The 5,009-nt window shown below is 45.4% G+C and overlaps 1 protein-coding gene across 1 annotated transcript in view; it reads right to left on the bottom strand.

Moving 5' to 3' along the window:
* The window catches only part of ZNF217 (zinc finger protein 217), a gene marked incomplete at its 3' end in the record, with an annotated part of 31,451 nt that overhangs the window by 17,258 nt on the left and 9,184 nt on the right, over positions 1-5,009 (bottom strand). Inside the window, 1 exon segment of the mRNA XM_077778331.1 lies at positions 2,824-2,899.

The following is a 5,009-nucleotide window of genomic DNA, read 5'->3' as shown; positions in this document are numbered from 1 at the left end:
CAGTGACAGGCACCCGGGGAGGGGGCCCCGGGGGCAGCGCGCAGGCGCAGATCCAGGCCGCAGCCTCGCCGCCTCCCCCTCCCTCGCAAGGTGTGCCCGGGCGAGGGAGGGGCCGGTGGCCGAACTCCCGGGTCCTCCCGAGTTACCCAGCAAAAGCCTCTGCACCCATTTGAGCAGGTTAGAAAGCTGGGGGGCGAAAACAGATCTTCAGGTTTCCGTCGAGTGTGAGCAGAGCCGAGGAGGTGACACTATTAAAACGGTTTAATGAGTATCTTCATAAAGCTGTCCTGTAATTGTTTTCTAAAGGGGCTCGACTTGCGCCGCTATCATAAGTTGAGATTTCTAAACTTGGCCTGGGTTNTAGCCTTGCTCCCCTCCTTCCCACAAGCAACGTATTTAGAACGTTTCCTACCCTTCCCTGCTCACAAAAGAAGGAAAAGGGTTACGATTCCAAAGGCCCGTGTTCCCTCCTTTTAGGTTCGCCCCGAGGAGGAATCACAGAAGCAACAATCACAACCACCAAGTTTTCTGCCCCCAAAACGCAAACGAATTCAAATGTAAACAGAGCTAGGCAACTCCCCAAAAACAAAACAGCCAAGTATTTTTTTTTAACGCGATATGGTTGTATCCAAAATGGAAAAACTTAAAACCTATCTAGAAAGGCGCTTAAAGTATATATTTAATAAATGGGGGAGGGGGCCTATCTCAAGGCTCTGCCGCTGAGCAAGAGAGTCCTTAATAGAAAATGGGATTGCGAGAGACCGCTTCCTAGCAGAGGGGAAGAATTTGCCAAGTGTGATGATTTGCTGTCATTTTGTATATAACTACTAACCCCACATATGGTCTGGTTAGTCTTTTTTAAAAAGGAAGTGAACCAATGACNTTGATCATCGTTAGTTCTAGGGTTCCTTTTCTCAGGGAAGATAAATACCTGTCTTTCAAATATTTTTTAAACTCTTGTAAGTAGTCACATCCTAAAATGCAACCCAAGGACACTCTTCATAAACAAGAAACTTCATTTAACTTATCAAAACAGCCGGCTTGCAGCACTGCTACAAAAACAAACTGTGAGCAAGTGGAACCTGGTTGAGTCTCCACATTAAGTGTAGCCTCACTCTACATGTTAATGGGTAACCTCTGAACTCTGAAACCTTGAATGCTGTAAACACAATAGCACTGATAGTTAAAATTCTAGTGTCAAAATTGAGCCAAAAGAAAAGTCCAAACTTTTCAGAAGGGATAGGGAAACAATCAAATGTTTTGACAAATCATGGTTTCACTAAGAACAATGAGGCTTCTGGCTCTCAGACCTTGTTGCTACTGAATTATTTTCTGAGCAAAAAACGGTTGTGCTTTTTCTCTGTGCCCTGACAAAGCTACCACTTGTGTTAGCATAATAGCATCCTATGGTTTGTTAGTTACTGTTTCTATCTCCTCCTCCCCACCCCACCCCAAAACCTTAAATGTTGTAGCTTTTAAAGCTGAAAGATAATTGTCTTCACTGATCTACCTAAGAGTTTTGTATGAGATCCTTCTGTTTGCGCAAAGAATTACAAAGAACCTCATTCCTGGAGACGTGCCAATAAAACTGGGAAATGGTTGCAAAAATTCTGCCAGTGACTGAGTGCTGGGTTGCAAACACGTACTGTGTTTTTAAATGGACACAAAATGAGCTGCATTTGCTGTAAGGGCATCCGTGAGACACCCTCTCCCCCGTGAAACAGGAAGACTCGTACTTAAGATTTACTTGGAAAGCATGCGTAGTTAAAACAATTAAAAATGGAAACTCCAAAAGTAAAGGAGAACGCGAGGAACATTTGGTTTTTGTAGTAGAAGCGGAAGAACTCATTATTATTCAATGAAATGAAAATAGAAAACCAAGCGACGGTCTGCACACACTTAGCTCCACCCACGGGTAATCCAGTTTTGCCATCATCCCCAGCTAGACTATCTCTAAAGGAGTCAGGTGCTGTGGGAGAGGCAGGCAACACAAACAAAGACTAGAACCAGAAATGTCCCTTCCCGGAGAAGCTGATGCTCTGCACATGTTACCCGGAGAACGGTGGAAAAAGCCCCCACTTCACCTCTCCTTAATGCGACAAACATCAGCTACACCTCGTTTTTCACAATTATCCAAACAGACCGGCCCTCCTTAAGATGTATTTCCCGGCGTGCGCTTAGAAAATTGCACCATTATCTCCGATTCAATCCTCGTGATAGGAGACCTCTTCATTTCGCTAACTTCTGGTTTTCTCTCCAGATGCTGCCTGCCACGCAGCCTTCTCGGATCTAACAGCAACACCCCAAACCCCTCTAATTTGCCACATTTAACGTTCATGAGAATCATCCTGGGAGATTTCACCTTCATTAGAAGCACAATGCGATATGATCTTCCTGTTTCACGAGTATTTATTTTACGGTGGAACTATTATAGAAAAACAGTTGGGGAAACTGTACCTAAATCCTTGGGGGCTGAAATGCAGCCAACATAGACACTCGACTTAAAAGAATTCAGTGTTCAGAGCAGGAAAACCTGAAAAACTGCAGTGAGGAGTCGGTAGGGAAAGAAAATGAAAAAGTTAAGGCAGACCCTGCCAGCTCTTCGTAACTACAAAGGACATCTGAGAAGGAAGCCAGGGCAGCCCTATTCACACGACTGAATGCACTAAATTAAGTACGGATCACCCAACAACTCCAGGCAAAGCCACACTGCTCTCTTTTCGAGTAAGTTTCTTGATCCCACTCAAGTCCTCTCTCGAAATTGTAAGCCTTCTATAAAACATCGCCAATAATATATGATAAAAAATAAATTGCAGAGATCACCTTTCAGAAGTGAAGGCAGCGTCTGCAGCCTGGAGACGTCTCTGGAGTTTGCCAGTCCACCTGGCTCGGAACAGTACTGCAAGAGATGAGATTACTGGTTTTTCCAAGCAAACCGAAAAGGGAGGGGCCGAGCATAAGGCTCAATTTAAATCGAGGTTTAGATGCAATCACGACTTGACTGAATTAATCGACCTTGATGATGTGCAAAGAGCACAGTTGATTTTTAACTGTATCTGTCCCATTGCCCATCCACTCTTCGGGCTTGACTTTTGTCTTCCGCCAATATTCTGGAAGGTTTTCAAGGCTGACTTCACTCACGATATAAATGTAAACTTTCTTTTAAAAGGACACGGGTCGGGCTGCCTGGGTGGCTCAGTCGGTTAAGCGCCTGACTTGGGCTCGGGTCTTGATCTCAGGGTTCCCGAGTAGGGGCCCCACATCGCAGGCTCTCAGAAGAGGGCCCGCTATGGATCCTCTGAGCCTCTCCCTCTTTGCGCCCCTCCCCGACTTGTGCTTTCTCTCTCTCTCTCTCAAAAATAAACAAACATGAAAATAAATAAATAAACATAATATATACGTATGTATTCATTACAGGTGTCACATAACTTTCAGAGCACCTCTTTGAAGTTTTTTGCACTCACCTGATATCCCAGATGGGAGCTCTGGCGTAAGAGGTGGTGGAAGAGGAAGGTGACTAACAAAGTTTATTGAAATTTGATTCCCATTCTCATCTCAATAAATGGATCCGCCCACTCACTCAAGCCAAAACCCAGAAGTCAAACTGTACTTCCTAGCTCCACGCCCCCCACATGCCCCTTGAATCTATTAATTGCTATCTTAGTACATCTTGACTTTGTCCACTTACCTCCGTCTCTAACACAGCACCATCACCTCTCACTCTCTCCTCCAAATATATGGAGTGCGTAAGGTTTCTGCCAGCTTCTTCCTTCTTAAATTCGCCTTAATCCAAGCTCCACCCTAAGTCCAGGAGATCTTTTACAGGGTAAATCAGATCCTGTCACCGCCCTGCTTAATGGCTTCCTAAGGCCTGGGGGTGGGAGTGAGGGAGTTAAAGAATAAACTCCAAGAGCTGGCCTCCCCAATTCTGTAGACCTGCCCCCTGCCTAACTCTGCAGCCTCAGATTTTGGCAGCCCCTCCCCTGGGATTCTAAGCTTCAGCCATCAGGCCTTCCCTCCAACCCATGGCCTTCAGACCTCTGGCTCCCTTTGCCTGCCACCCCCTTCCCCTTCTTTCAAGATGGCAGCTTCTGCTCCTCCTGAAAATGGTTTAAACTCTGTACCTACAGCGGGGAGGGGGTGGCTTCCTTCTGACAAGGTTACGGGATGTCTTCTCCCCAAGGGTCCTGTCTCCACTTTTCCAGTCCACCTTCTGAGACCCACATTAGCCTTAGAATATTATTTAATCTCTCTGGTTGCAGTTTTCTTATCCACCAAATGCGGTGATGATGAAGAGGCGGAGGAGGAAGGCCTTAAAAGTTCTCATCACACGGAAAAGGATTATAACTATAGTGAGTGATGGATGTTAAGTAATCATTTTGCAATATATGCCCATATCAAATCATGATGTCGGACACCTTACCCTTCTACAGGGTATGATGTATAGATATGTCAATTATATCTGAGTAAAACTGGAAAAGGAAGTATATAAAATTATTAATTATGTAAATACTTATTTTTCTAGAAGACCCTGGAGAATCAAATGAGACCCGCTACAGAGCTGTAAACCCAGAGTTTTGCAGGGGTCAGTGGGGAGGCCTGGCATTCCTCTAGACACAGGAGACACGGCCTGGCAGGAAGCAAAACAAAGCATTTGCCCCTTTTTATTTATTTATTTATTTTTAATCTTTTTTAGTGTTTATTTCTGAGAATCAGAGCACAAGCTGAGGAGGGGCAGAGAGAAAGGGAGACACAATCCGAAGCAGGCTCCCGGTTCCAAACTATCAGCGCAGAGCCCCACACAGGCTGTGAGATCATGACCTGAGCCGAAGTCGGACACTCAACCGACTGAGCCACCCAGGTGCTTACCCCTCTTTAGAGGGAGACAAACAAACACATAGACAGCAGATATCATGTCTGCCACATATACTGATAGAGCTGACCCCTTCCGTGTCCTTGAAATACATTTTCCCTTGCTTTGGAACCCCACGTCCTATCGATTTCCGCCG

The sequence above is a fragment of the Crocuta crocuta genome, unplaced genomic scaffold (assembly GCF_008692635.1).
Source record: "Crocuta crocuta isolate KB4526 unplaced genomic scaffold, BGI_CrCroc_1.0 scaffold27, whole genome shotgun sequence".
NCBI classification, from domain to species: Eukaryota; Metazoa; Chordata; class Mammalia; order Carnivora; family Hyaenidae; genus Crocuta; species Crocuta crocuta.
This window is presented reverse-complemented; position numbering and strand designations above follow the sequence as displayed.